Source organism: Canis lupus, chromosome 23, assembly GCF_048164855.1.
Source record: "Canis lupus baileyi chromosome 23, mCanLup2.hap1, whole genome shotgun sequence".
In the NCBI taxonomy this organism is placed as follows: domain Eukaryota; kingdom Metazoa; phylum Chordata; class Mammalia; order Carnivora; family Canidae; genus Canis; species Canis lupus.
The window spans coordinates 29,350,978-29,365,935 of record NC_132860.1 but is presented as its reverse complement, the minus strand read 5'-3'; the positions used below and the strand labels follow the sequence as shown (position 1 = coordinate 29,365,935).

The 14,958-nt window shown below is 54.3% G+C and overlaps 1 long non-coding RNA gene across 1 annotated transcript; it reads left to right on the top strand.

The window, feature by feature from the left end:
• Positions 1 to 1,508: 1,508 nt before the first annotated feature.
• Positions 1,509 to 14,339, top strand: LOC140615032 (uncharacterized). Its single transcript, XR_012015705.1, has 2 exons — positions 1,509 to 2,030; positions 14,128 to 14,339. It is a non-coding gene; the product is annotated as an uncharacterized lncRNA (long non-coding RNA).
• Positions 14,340 to 14,958: the final 619 nt, after the last annotated feature.

Below are 14,958 nucleotides of genomic sequence, written 5' to 3'. Positions count from 1 at the left end.
GCACCCCTCAGCTCGCGTGGTGGTGTCAGCCTTTGGGATTTTGCATATGCTTTCCCACTGGCACCCCTTGTCTATCTGAAGAATTGTACTCATCATTCAAAATCCAATTTAGCACCACCTCCTCCAAAAAGCCTTCCTTGACCAGCCTCTTCCTCAGCAGAGTTAAGCCCACTGCCCTGGGTGGCCCCTGGCCTCCCCCAAGCTCCGCTCACTGTGTTTCAGGGGGTGTCATATGCCTGTCTTCTCAGCAAACTGGGAGAACCTCAGGGCAGCTTACGGGGTGGGAGGTCAGACGGGGAGCTGAACTGTCAGGCTGATAATGCCTCTGTTGAGCCAAGACCCGGTGTTGGGGAGTGGGGTGCATACTGTGCTAGGTCCACGGTGGATGCTCCGCCAAGAGAATAAGCAGATGGGCATGTCAGGGTAGGGAAAAGTCAGTATGGGCTGGCCTGGCCCAGTGAGTCTCTGGGGAGACAAAAACTTTGGGGGAGGGCAGCCCGGGTGGCTCAGCGGTTTAGCGCCACCTTCAGCCCAGGGCGTGACCCTGGGGACCAGGGATCGAGTCCCACATCAGGCTCCCTGCATGGGGCCTGCTTCTCCCTCTGCCTGTGTCTCTGCCTCTCTCTCTTTCTGTGTCTCTCATGAATAAATAAATAAAATCTTAAAAAAAAAAAAAAAAAAAAACTTTGGGGGAGAGAAAAACACCAGACAGGGGACAGTCTGAGGAAAGGCCAGGAGCTGGACCACATGGAGAGTCAGTGATGGGGAGCAAAGCTCAGCAGGGGGTGACACAATGAGGGGGACTTTGGGAAGGCCCTGTGGCGATGCCTGTTTTCCCTGTGAACTCATGGTGGCCAGGCCATGTGCCCAGCCTTCTGTGTGTGTTTGTCCCGGGGGGGTTACCTAGCTCAACTCAACCACACAGCCACCTGGGAGGTAGGTGCTGGCATAATTCTCATTTGACAGAAGGGAAAACAGAGGCATGGGGACGTCTGAGCACCTGCGTAGGTCAAAGCCTATGATTTGTTCTATTCCAAAGCCCAAGCTCACGACCACCATATCCTGCTGTGTCTGCTCCACTTTACAGAGGGGGAAACTGAGGTCACAAGAGCACAGTGGCTCAGCTGAGGCTGCCTGGCAATCCGAGGAAGAGCCTGGCCTGGGGACTGGGTGGAGCAAACCATTCTGGCCAGGCCTCCTAGCTGCAAGCCTCTACCACAGGGCCCTTCCTCAGAGCCACTGGAAGAACTTCAGAGGACCTGAGCTGGGAGAGCTGGGAGGGGAGTGGGAGGGATGTGAGGCTTGGCACCTCTGTCTAGACAGACCCTAACCCCAGCGGCCTCTTTGAAGGAGGCTGAGGGCAGGGGTGGGGGCTGCAGAATCCTTGGAATGTTCATTGTCTCCAGAGCTCCAGGCCCAGAGAATGATCCCAGGGGTAGGGCTGAGAACAATGGGGGTTTGGGGGTGGGAGCTTATGGGACAGATGAGGCTGGGCCAGGAGGGGCAGGGCTGGGCACAGGCTTTGCAAGGCCCTCAGGGTATGGTGGCTCAGATGAAACCACAGAGCAGACGGGGAGCAGCCACCTTTCTCCTCTGCCCGGGAGGTGCAGAGCACACACATGAAGCCTACACCCTGGAAGGTGCTGGTGGGGACATCCCAGCTTGTGCAGGATACTTGGAACACCCATAAATGCTCCCACCCTACGGTCTCTGCAGGCCCCCAGCAGCCTGTGGGATAGGCTTGGTGGTGATCATCACACCACTTGACACCACTTGAAACTAAGGCTCAGAGAGGCAAGAATGATCCCCACAGCCACTCAGCGTGTTTGGGACACACACCTCTGATGCAGTGTTTTGATGACAGCACACAGGGCTTCCTTTTTGGACACTTCTATGACCAACTCTTCATCCTGTCCTCACCTCAACTCCACAGAACCTGGGGGGAGGCCAATCACCTCAGAGCAGATACCAACATCCCCATGAGGGCCCGATGGGTTCCCTGGACCCGTGTCAGAGACCCAGGCAGCCAGGTGGGCTCCCATGTGCTCCTGCTAACTCCGCCTCTCCCTCCCCTTGCCCTTCTCCCCATCCTGAGACTGTTTGCTTGGGTTGCACTCAAGGCTGCAGAGTGAGTCGCCCCAGTGATACCGTGATCTTGCCTCTCACTTTCCCTTTTGGGGAAACCGCCCAGAAAGAAGGAAAGAAGGTGGGTTTGGGGTCAAGTCCACATGAGTTCAAATCCCAGCTCAGCCGCTTCCTGCAGTGTGACCTTGGGCGAATCACTTCACCTCTGTCAAACCTCCCTTGACAGCGGTTAGGAGAATTTCACTAGATGCCATAAGTGAAAACCCTAGATCACAGGAGCCCTGGATGTGGTCTCTCTCCCCATCCCCATGTCCTCCCTCACACCCTCCTCTCTGCCCCCCCCTTTGCCCCCAGGGAAGTCAGCAGAGTCAGGCCAGCAGAGGCAGAGAAGGGTCAGCCCCAGCACAGGCTTCCAGGCTCTACCCCTGGGGGGCTGTCTGCTGGGGGTCCTGCTGGGGTCCCCAGTGTGATATCTGATACAGAGAGGGTGGCCATCATTGGCCTAGAGCCTGTCTTACACTTCCTGGGAATTCTAATGTGTTGGAAGAGGGACACACCTATGTGTCCTTCATGTGGATCACCTTCATGACCTCACACTGTCATGTGCTCCTGACGGGAGCCAGCCAGCCACCAACCTGCCTGCACTGAGTCGGAGTGTAGCTCCAGGCCCAGGGCTGGGGAGGGGAGAGAGAGGATCACACCCAGGAGTCCCAGACCTCATGGTGACCCCGGGTGTACTGGGCAATGGGTGCGGACTCAGACATTGCCTGCACTGCATGATCAGAGCTGGGAAGCCCGGGGACTGTGGGACTCCAGGCTGGGGGAGAATCAGGAAGGCTGCCTGGAGCAGAGGTTGGTGGTCTGAGTCTTAAGCCTGGAGATGAGTTCTGGGGACCTCAGGGAAGGAGGGCTGGCTGGCAGGAGATTTCTGGGTGTTGGACCAGACAGATGGGGGAGACGCGGACACACTCAGCCCAGCGCTGCTAAAGGAGAGGGAGGGCTTCCCATTGCACACTGGCCAACTCATCTTGGGGCATGTGGTGACTGCCTCTGCTCCAGGCCCCACCCAAGTGGATTGTCCTAGACTGTGGAGCCTACCCTCAAGGCTGCACTGGGCCCACATGTGGAGGCTACTGAACACCAACCCCTCCCTACCTCTGCCCTGTGGTGGGAGACCCTGGGGCCCAGCAGAGCCCCCATCCAGAGGGGTGGGCACCCATTCTCTGGGCCATCCAGACACTTCTGGCAAGGCTCTGGAATCTCTCCCTTCTCTCCCAGCCATACTCTCCAGGCCCACTGTCCCCAGCCTCTCTTGGCTTGTGCTGCATTCTCCACACTGCGGACTGAGAGCTCCTTCCTGGAACAGATGGGCCTGAAGGAGCAAATGTGTCCTGTACATGGCCTCTCATATCACAGGCCTTTAACTTGGCATTCAAGGCCCTCTCAATCGGGCCCCAATGCCTTCTCCAACGCTGTGCCCTGCTACTTCTGTCTCCACCTCATCTTGGTCCTTGAGCCACACCAGTGATACCCTGGGGCCCAAGTGGGCCAGGACTCTTCAGGCTCTGAGCATTCTGCATGCTGTTCTCTCTGCCTGCATTCTGTGCCTTCAGTGAACACCGCTCGGGGGCCTCCTCTATGCCAGTCACCCACAAGAGACCTCCCCTTGAGGAGCCCTGTTTGTGTGGGGCTGATGCCTGCACCCCATGGCAGGAGTGAGGCAGGGAGCCTGAGGGATGATGTGGCGCAGTCCAGCTGAAGAACATGCAGAGGCCGTGGGGTGAGGCCACAGTGAGCTGAGGAGGCCTGAGCAGGCGGTCCCAACTCTCTGCTAGGCCTGTTGCAGCCACAGAGCTCTTTGAACATTAACTCCCAGCTTCTGTCAGAATCACAGATCCAGGAGAAGTAGGGTCAGAAGTAAACTCTGTGTTGTACAGATAGGAATCTGAACATCCAGAGAGGGCCAGAGATCTCCCAAGTCACAGAGACAGAGCGCTTCCCAGTGTGGGCCAGCCCAGCCCAGCCCCTTCCAATGCACCGGTGACGCCCTCCCTGCAGAGGCCCATCCTAGTGGAAGGCTGGGAGCACCGTTAGCTGAGACCAATCCCATGCCCAGCTTTCCCAGTGAGTGTCCTCATGGAGTCCTCGAGGAGGCAGGCACAAGGGCAACTGGTCTTCACCGGTGCCCCTTGCACTTTGCCATCTGGGATCTCTGGTAACAGGAAGGAGCAGCCCCAATTAGTATTTTCCTGGCTCTCCTGACTGTTATGATGGCCCTTGTAATCACTTGGGGCACCCCTACCATCCTGTTAAGGAGCCAGGGGGCCCCTTATCTGGGCAGATCACACCTCTAGCCCTCACCTGGAACCCTGCTGGGACATGGACCCATGGGTGTCCTGAGGTCACCTACCAACAACAACAACAGTAAGAAGGCAAGCAGGGGACCTCTCCCACCACCACCACCACCACCACCACCAGTGAGGTTCACACACACATGGTCTTGCTGGACACTTCTGCTAACCAAAGGGCCATAGATGGAAACTGAGGCTCTCAGAAGGCAAGGGGCTTGCCCAAGGCCCCCCCTTGGATCCCAAGTTTGGAGACCCTCAGCTGACACACTTTGCTCTGCCCCCAGCCCTCCATACACGTGCCCTGGGGTTCCTCTGGATCCAGAAACTTCCTCGGGAGCTGCTCTTCCCTTGCCTCGTTCTGGAGCTATCTTCTGCCCAGGTTTTGCTCACTTCGATGCAGCTGCAGAGCTGTCATCTCAGCCTTTGATGACATCTTCACCTGTACTCTGTTGTTTAAGTGTCCCATCTGGCTGCAGTCTTCTCCCTCAGCCTTTGAACTTGACCAGGGTTGGGGCTGGGTCACCCACAGGCTGAGCCTCCTCACAGGTGTGAAGCTTCCTTCCCGAGCCCCTGCCCCCTGCTTCACCTCTGGTGGTGCACGCAGACACCTGCCGAGTGGTCTTCAGTGACAATGCATTCCCTGGGTCAGCAAATATTTGCCGACTCTGCTCCAGCCCACCTGCAGGCCACCCAGGGAAGGAGCAGAGGGGTTAGTGGCTGTGAGCCAACAGTTCCAAGCTATGGAGGATGCCCGTAGCATCTCTGGCTGCATCACTGGGAAACATGGGGGCTGGGACCATGGAGAAGATGCCCTATTTTGGAAAAGTGCCCGCTCTGGGCTCTGTAGACCAACTGGAACTTATCCAGAGGAGACAAAGTTGGCTAGGTCCCCAAGTGCATCCTGTGACATCTGCCTTGGATGGTAGGCATGGCCACCTAGAGAAGGGCAGACTTAGAGGTGAAGGTGGGAGCCACCCCTGCTGGCTCTCTATGGATGAACCATGAAAAATGCCTTTCTCCCAGATGGAGCCAGTCCACTGTGCGAAGGGGGCTTCCCTGTGAAGGTGGGCTCCCTCCACGGATGGTAGGCAAGGTGATAAATGTGAATTCCTGCCTCGGGGGGTTGACTGGTCATGGTTGGTGAATCCCAGCGGGCAGCTGGGTGTGGGGAAAGAGTACCAGGCAGGGAGTCTAACACATGGCCTCCAGGTCTGGCGCCATCCCTGACAGTGGGGTCTGACGTAGGTCCCCCGGCCTGCCCAGCCTCAGTTTCCTAATTGTCATGTGGGCACGCTCATGCTTACCTCCAACAGCTGTGTGGTGGCAGAGGAGATGGGGTCGAGCACACAGTAGGCGCTCTAGAAATGTCAGTTTCCCTCCACTTCGGACAGAAGCTGGATCCACGAAGATATTATTCTTGCTTGACAACACACTTAGAGAGGTGTGGGGATCTGTCCTCCAGTACCCTCGGGGGCATTGCTGCTGGTGCGCCCTGGCTGAGGGACGCAGAAGCCAAGTGCTACGGACAGGCTGGGCCTCCCTGGGAATGGGCAGGGGGACTACCCGGGGATGTGTCTCCAAACACACTCTCTCCTTGGAGGGAAGTCCTAACCTTCGGGGGGCACAGGGCATGAGGTGAATGAGCAGCCCTGCCCCAGGTCTCCCGCCTGATTCTCCAACCCTGCTCCTGCTGAAACGCACCCCCCATCTGGCCACTGTCTGCTCCAGAACCACCTGTGGCTGCCCAGTGCCCACAGCATTCTTATAAACTTAGAGGCTACCGCTGTCTCCTCAGCCTGGCCTCCCGCTCCGGCCTCCCTCCCACACCCCTCTGACTGCAGCCCCCTTCCGCACCCCTAACCTTGCTCTTGCTGCTCCCTTCACTTGGATGCCCTTCCGGCCCCGCCTCAGCCTGTTAAAAGCCATCGCCTGGGCCTGGAAGGGCTTGAACTAGCTGCCGTGGATAGAGTAGAAAGGAGCTAATGAGGTCTTTGGAGTTTGGATCCGTGTGGACTGTCTGGACGCGGTGGTAGGAAACTGTAGTGAAAGCAGTTTGCCCTGCTGTGCGACTTCCTCCTGTGACAGCACAGGCTGTTTGGGTCTAGGCATTGAAAAGCGGTTAGGGGCAGCCCGGGTGGCTCCGTGGTTTAGCGCTGCCTTCAGCCCAGGCAGGGCCTGATCCTGGAGACCCGGGATCGAGTCCCACGTCAGGCTCCCTGCATGGGGCCTATTTCTCCCTCTGCCTGTGTTTCTGCCTCTCTCTCTGTGTCTCTCATGAATAAATAAATAAAATCTTTAAAAAAAATAAAAAATAATATAAATAAAAAGCGGTTAGTTGGGTTCCTCCACTGTCAGATGCTTTTTAGATTTGGTGGGAAGGAAAAAGGCAATGGATTTGGGTATTGGCGAGAGTGTTGTTGAAACGGTGGACTGTGGATAAGGAGGGAAGCAAAGAGGAGGAAACAACTGGAGGAGTCAGAGAGCCGATGGCTAGTGGGACAGTAGCACAGACAGCCGAGGGAGGGGACTGCAGCAGAGCTGGGGTGTGAGCCGGTGATCTGGAAGGTGGTCTTTATGGGCCATGGTGAGGCCGCGGGACTGGGGCCTGAAGGAAGTGGAGATGATGGTGGGAAGCGACAGGCAGGTCCCGGCCGTCACCCAGGATGGCCCCAAGGCCAGGGCTGGACAGGACAGCCAGATCCTAATAGCAAAGCCGTGGGCGTACCATGCAGGCTGAGCAGGAGATCAGTGCACAGGGTTCAACAAATGTTTTAAGGACAGATGGTAAACATTTTAGGGTTTGCGGTCCACATTGTCTCTGAGGCGTGCTCACTTCTGCCTGCAGAGCAAGAGCAGCCACAGGTAATATGTGAATGCATGGGTTGCCCCAGTAAATCTTTGTTTACCAACACAGGCAGTGAGGTAGATTTGGCTTACAAAGTAGACAGACAACCCCTGGGTTTGAGGGTAACAGCTTTGAATTGGGGATTGCCTGGTCTTTTTTTTTTTTTTAAGATTTTATTTATTTGAGAGAGAGACAGAGAGAGAGAAAGAGAGAATGAGTAGTGGGGAGGGGTAGAGGGAGAGAGAGAGAGACACAGGCTCCTCACTGAGCAGGGAGCCCCATGGACTAGGGGCTCCATCCCAGGACCCCGGGATCATGATCTGAGCCAAAGGCAGAGGCTTAACTGCCTGAGCCACCCAGGCGCCCCAATGCCTGGTCTTTCTTGAAGACTGTTACATATAGCTGGCAGTGCTTGACACAATTTTAGCTGATCCGTGAAAAACTTTACAAACTTAAATGTGGGAAATTTAAAACATGTACAAAATTATATAGAACAGTATAATGAAATCCCACGTACTGATCACCGAGCTTCAACAATTATGAATATATGTCCAGTCACCTCCACCTCTGGCATGAAGTTTTCCCCCACCCCCAACATTCTGGCCACAGCATCGGCTTCAACAGGGTCCCTTGAATTCATGGAGAGCAGGGGCTAAGGCTGTTCCAGGTAGGTCCCTAGCCCACACCAGGGCCTCGCTCATTTTAGGTGGCTTCAAGATCCCCTAGGAAAGGGGAAGAAACATTGTCTTCTAAGGACCAAGCCTGGTTAAGGACTCTTCCATGTGTCATCTCCCCATGAGGGGAGGGCTGTTATTCCCATTTCCCAGATGAGGAAATGGAGGCACAGAAAGGTTGACTATCTTACTCAAGGTCACACAGGTAGAAGAGGTGGGTTGGGAACCTACATTTGGCCAAAAACCACACTACAGTCCTTGTCAATCCAGCCCCAGAGAGGAAGACTTTGGCATATTTTGTTTTTTGAAGGGAGGTGGATTTGGGAGCAGCCTGGGGTGTCCCAATCCTTGTCCTCTTCTCATTGTCCGAAGGACCTAGTGGCAGCTGGGCAGGTGATATGGTACCCACCCACCCACCCACAGGAACCCCCCTCCACCTCTGCCACTCTCCCAACGTCCTTCCTTCCTCCCCTCTGGCAATGATCACCTGTCCTCAGCCCTGGACCTGTGTGTCAGCTGTATAGTCCTACAGCCAGTGCTTCCCCCCAGCAGGGCCGCAGGAGGGCATAGGACAGGGTATGGCTAAATCCTCAGGGACTTGGAGATTTACTAGGTTGACCCACTCACTTTGCAGATGAAAGACTAAGACCCAGCAAAGGGAAGGGATGTTGGAAGCAATCCTAGGGCAGCTCTTCTCATGCAAACACTGCTTCTTTGTTGAAAGGAGACCTAGGTCTTAATCCCAGCCCTGGCCCAGACTCAGGGCTTTGTGAGGATTAGTGGTTAATTGTCAGAACAACCTGATGAGGTAAACATTGACAGCAGCCATCAAGGTACTGTATCAGCTGGGACACAGAGAGGGGAGCTGGCTTGCCCAAGGTCACACAGAGGTGGCTGTGATTTGAACTTGTTAGTGTGGGTCTGGAGCCCCCATGCTAAGCTATTCTGCTCTTCTTAGCTGGAACAGATTCAAAGTTTGCCTGCTGGCCTTTCAGGGGGTGCTGGGGAATGCTGCTGTCGGCCTGAAGTTCCCCTGGTCCCTCTACTCTACCTCCCCCCACCCCTGCCTGGCTCCCCACCCATCCACCTGCCCCAGCAAACTGGGCTTTGATGCGCTATGTGCTCCTATACTCCAATAAGAGGAGGGGGAAGCAGGCGGCTGGGTGGGGGAGGGGTGCTGCTGTCTCCCCTGGCTCTGCAGAGAGCTCCCCCGCCCACCTACCCAAGGAAAGAGTCCGTGGCCCAGGCCTGTCTCGCCCCAGGTGGGCCTCCCAGTTCATCCTGCTCGCAAAGCCAACAGACCGTGGCATCTGCAGACCGTGACCTCCTCCCAGCAGACTGCAGCTCCGTCATCATCACCAGCTCCAAGCCTCGGTGCGCTTGGCGGGGCCCAGCCTCCTGCCTCCCTGAGCCCACCCATGTGAGCCAGAAAGGGGCTGGGGGTGGTGAAGGAGGCCTGCAACAAAGAGGCAGAGAAGGAAAGAGAGAGGAGAGGTTCAAGCAGAGGGGGTTCAAGCTGGCGTTCCTGGCTCAGCTGGGTCACCACTGGCTGTGTGACTTTGGGCAAGTTACTTGAGCTCTCTGAGCCTCCCTGGCCTCACCTATTCTCTTGCAGGTTCAGTGAACCAAGGTGTGGAAGTAGGCTTTGCACGGGGTAAACCGCTGTGCAGGTGGGAGGGGCTGCCATTATGCTCATGCTCTCTCCCATGACCCATTTCTCCTGCCCTTTCCAAGTGACCCCTGTGGTCACGTCACATTGACGAGGAATGCTCTCGTGAGCTTCAAGGACCATTGCCCTGGCTCGAGAGCCTAGTCTGTGCTCACTCCCATGCGGAGAACCCAGGCTGTCCAGGCAGGCGGGGGGCCATGAGGATCCCTCATCCAGCCCCTGCTTATTCAACAGGGGCAAGGGGACCTGGATGGAGAGCTCCCAGCCCAGGTGGGAGAAGCAGGCACCAGAAAGGCCGTGTGCTGCAGGGAGAGAGGTGGGGGCCATGCAGCAGGACGAGCACAGCGAGCCAGAGAGACCTTGGGTCAGATTTTGGCCTGAAGACACGGGGCACAGGATGGCCATCCAGCCCTGCAGGTTGACCCTGTGCTGCTCTAGGGGCCACCTTTTCTGTGACATCATCCATGATTTGTATAGTAAGACAATTTTCTGCTCTGAGGAAGGGGCACCTTTCACATATGTACAAAGACACCAGCTCCCTGCTTTTTTGTGATCTCTCTCTTCCTGCATTTCTTGCACCTGCCTGGAACTGTGAGAAGGCAGGGACAACATCTGATCACCAATACAGGGCTTGCCACAGAGAGAACTGTTTCTTTTTTTTTTTTTTGAGAGAACTGTTTCTAAGCATTTGCTGCACGGCTGAGTGACCCACTGGGTGTGCCCTGCAGCTGAGAACCCTGTGAGGGCCTGAACCTCAAGCCCCAGACAGATGGGAGAACATCAGAAATGCCCAAGTAGGAGAGTACAGTGGATCAGGAAGGGTGTTCCCCCAGCCAAAAGCCCACAGTGTGAGGGACATACAATGTGCCTTTCCTGAGGAACTCCTGCCAGGGCTGTGTGTAGAGGTGTTCAGGTTGTGCACTGCACAAAGAACCACCTGAGGGGCTAGGAGCTGTAGTCTCTACTGAGCTCCCACACCCTGGAGCGAGGCTGCACTGCCAGGGAGAAGGAGCAGATTATTTTAGTTTGTACTGAGATATCATGTGGTGCAGCTGCAACACTGCCCCTGGCCTTGTCCAGACCTAGACCTTCCTCCAGGGCCTCCAGGGCCTCCCAGGCCTCCTCATCATTCACCTGAGTCTGGGTTCAGCAAAATGGAACAGGGCTGAAGACTTGAAGTATGGGTAGAGTCACTATGATGCTAACATGTGACATAACAATATAGCAAGGGGAGTAACTGGGGGCTCTGTGGTCGGACAGATCCAGTTCAAAGCCCAGCTTTACCACTGGCCAGCTATGTATGCATGAGAAAGTCACTTAACCTCTTTGAGCCTCAGTTTATTTTTTGTTTCTATCATGATATTTTTTAAAAATGGAAGTGCAGTTGATGGTAAAGTACTCCAATCTTAAATGTACATCTCAATTGCTTTTTCCATATGTATATACCTGCGTAGCCACCACCTGAATTCAGATACAGATTTTCATCCCCCTAGAAAGTTCCCTTGTTGAGTGTTTCTTCATCTGCAGAATAGGAGAAACAAGAGAGTATGGTACAGATGAAATAGGGGAAGCTTATTGAGCGCTTATTTTCTTTCTTCTCTCCCTCCCTCCCTCCCTCTATCCATCCTTCCTTCCTTCCTTCCTTCCTTTCTTTTCCCTCCCTCCCTCCTTCATTATTTTTTTTTGAAAGAGAGAGAGAGAGAGAGAGAGCATGATCACAAATGGAGGGATAGGGAGAGAGAATCTTAATCAGGCTCGCTCCATGCCCAGTGCAGAGCCTGACACAGGGCTTGATTCCACGACCCCAAGATCAGGACTTGAGCCAGAATCAAGAGTCAGACACTTCACGGACTGTGCCACCCAGGTACCTCGTTGAGCATTGTCGTGGTGCCTGGCATACAGTGTATGCTCAGTCCGTGGCGGGCTGTTATGATTTCCTTCTCACAGTCAGACACTTAGCTATGTCTGCCTCATTTGGGCTTCTCAACAGGCCTATACTTTACCCCTGGGGAAACTGAGGCTTGATGAGGCAGGGGCCCTTGCTCTGCTGTGTGACCTTAAGAAAGTTACCTCCCTTCTCTGGGCCAAAGGAATCAAATTAGATGCTCCCCTGGGTCTCATTTGACCTCTTGGAGTGTGTTTAGGCTCTGCAGTCTGAGGATAGTGGCCCTTGACTGTTTCTGCTCAGTCAGGGATCTAAGCCTCTGTGACTTGTGTAGGCTGGGGGTCGGGGAGGCAGCTGGCTCTTGGGCCTGCCCCTGGGGATGTACCTGCTGAGCCTTAGCTCAGCATGAACTTACTTCTCAGCCCCAAATTGCACACAAGGCACTTGGGGGGATCTGTTTACATCCCCTGCGGTCCCTGACCCATTTCACATTTGTCAGGGTCGCCTTTCCTCACCTCAGCCACCCCTACCCCCACCCCCACCCCAGGACATTCCTGGATCAGATGAGAGTAGAGGTGACAAGAGAGAAGAATAAATCCTGAAAGACAAAGCTGCACTTCTCCTCCATTTGATATGGAAGGAAGTCAGTGCATTCCAGTTCCTGTTTCCCTGCTAGGTCAAGCTGGGAGAGCTTGGAGCCGGGAGGCGCAGAGGGAGGGAGCAGAAATCTAGATGTGGGTAAAAGGAACTTGCTCCCCAAGAATGGGCAATCAGCCCCATCCCCACTGCCCTGGCGACCTCATCCTCAATTTATTGCTCACTAGCTGGCCCAGAGGACATTCTAGCTGCCACTCCTCAGATGTCTCATACTCCAGGACCCTACAGGAAGCAAAGCCAGGAAGGAGTGGGTGACCTCGGCAGGGCATTAGCCCCCATCACTACAGAGTTCAGGCAGAAATGAGAGGTCCCCTGGGCAAAGACATTAAATGGAGACCCCAGTATGGTTCAAGACCAGATGGACAAGTGTTTGAATTTTGGCTCCCTCTTCTACTAACTGGTTGACTCTGGAAAGTTGGCAGTTATCATGACATAATGATGATCATACCCATCTCCCAAGATGGCTAGGGGACCACAAGTGACAGTGTCTGTCAAGTGTCCAACCAGAGGCATAAAAATAGGATCAAAAGGTGTAATAGTGGAATTTGTTGTCTGTATTCGTTTTCTGTGGCTGCAGTAACAAATTACCACAAGTGAGTGGCTTGAAATGATGCAAATTTATCTTATGGTTCTGTAGGCCAAATGTCCAAAATGGGTCTCACAGGGCTAACACGAAGGTGTCATCCAGGCTGTGTTCCTTCCTGGAGGCTCTAGCGGGGACCCATTTCCCCTCCCACCCCCCACTCCCATCCCTTCCAGGTTCCAGAGGCCACACCCCTTGTGCACTCATGGCCCCTCTCCCTCCAGCAGGGAGTCTGGTGAGTCCGTCTGGCATCCCACCGCTCAGATGCCACTCTTCTTCTGCCTCCCTGTCCTGCATCCCATGGCCCTTGTGACATAGTGGGCTCATCCAGGTCATCCAGGCTAACCTTTAAGCTCAGCTGATTATCCCAATTCCATCCACATTCCTTTTTTTTTTTTTTTTTTTTAAGATTTTATTTATTTATTCATGAGAGACACAGAGAGAGAGAGAGGCAGAGACACAGGCAGAGGGAGAAGCAGACTCCATGCAGGGAGCCCAATGTGGGACTTGATCCCGGGTCCCCAGGATCAGGCCCTGGACTGAAGGCAGGCGCTAAACCACTGAGCCACCCAGGGATTCCCCCCACATTGCTATTTAATGTGACGTGTTCACAGCTCTCCAAAGGTGTGGATGGCTTTGGGGGGGGCATGAATCTGCCCACTGCTCCACCCTACTCATGGGGTCCTGCATCTGGAAAGGGGGACTTTGCCACTCCAGTTCAGGGGGAAACCATCGGCACTGTGGACTGGCGAACCTCCTGTTGTTTTACTTTCTGTCCTTTCAAATGGGCATTGCTCTTGCAGCTGCCCTGCAGGGTGACGGTGGGGGGCCACAGGGCGCAAGGCCAAAGGACGACACATTGGACTCTGAAGGAGAAGTCACCCAGAGATTCTGAATGCAGCAATTATATGTCTTTCATTGGTCTTCCATTTGAGGAGAGGGAAGAGGAGGGAAGGCCCTACCTTGTATTTGAAGAAAGACATGCATGGACACCAGTACAGCACCAGGGTGGGCAGATGGTATTTTTGCCATCAGTGTCATTTCCTCTTTTATTCTGGTAACAGCGCTCTGCTGTTGCTTTAGGGCAATTGTTCGTCTCACCCACTCCCCACACCCTGGTTCATGTATTTCTGAGAGTGTGGTCCCCACCCCCAACTCCAGAGCTGGCCACAACACACTCACTGCCTGAGCCATCAGAGTATCGCATCTTCCAGACCACTGGGGCTTGAGTGGAGTTGGATTCATGGCATCAGAACCCGGAAGGTGAAATATCTGAATCGTTGCTGGAGCTACTGAGAAAGGGTGCTCTCTCTGTCTCTCTTTGTTTGACTGGACCTGAATCTGCAATATACCTCATAGTTCTCTTTCTACCACCTAGAACCTAAGAAGAAGCCAACATGGAAACCAGGAGAATCCAGAGATGCTGGGGACAGAATTAGACCCCCCCGAATAAAGCCATGCCTGAGAGTCTCATACCCTTGGACTTTTGAGTTACATGAGTAAATACTTTTTTGTTGTTGTTGTTAAGCTGAATTTGTCACTTTATATGGCAATGGGACTCTGATTATAAACAATATCCTTACAATGCTCTATCATTGACCAGGAACTTTTTTATCCGTGACTCCACTGAACAATCACTAAGCTGAAGGAAGGAGTACTAGCACTATTTTACAGATAAGAAAACCGAGAGTGGATTTGATTTGTTCATGGTTGCATGTTAGTTACTCACTAGGGTAACTCACTAGGGTCAGACTTCCCAGGACGAAAGCTTATACTTCTCCCTTTTTTTGTCACTTTTCCATAGGGTAAGGACTCAGAAGCAGTTCTGGGATGAAGTGGACTTTGCACTGAGCCTTAAAGAATGGGCAGGGGTCCAAGAGAAGAAAGCAGGAAGCATATTGTAGGGGAAGAAACGGGGGTGCCAAGCCTGGAGGTGGAAGTGTGCGCGCTGGAGAGTGATGGGCACACAGGTCAGGGCTGGCTGCCACGACCCCCAGGGATATGTAAGGGACAGAGATGTCCCAAGGGGCAATACTAAGCACAGAGGGCAAAGCACCACAGGTGGGAGTTGAGGCCCCTGGAGGCTGAGAAGACAGACTGGAAGAGGCAACAGGGTCTGTCCCCAGTCCCATGGATCACACACTGTGGAGTGATGCCCCTTGGCTCTGTTCCTGGAGGCAATCCCTCTGTTTCAGATCTAGACAAAGGG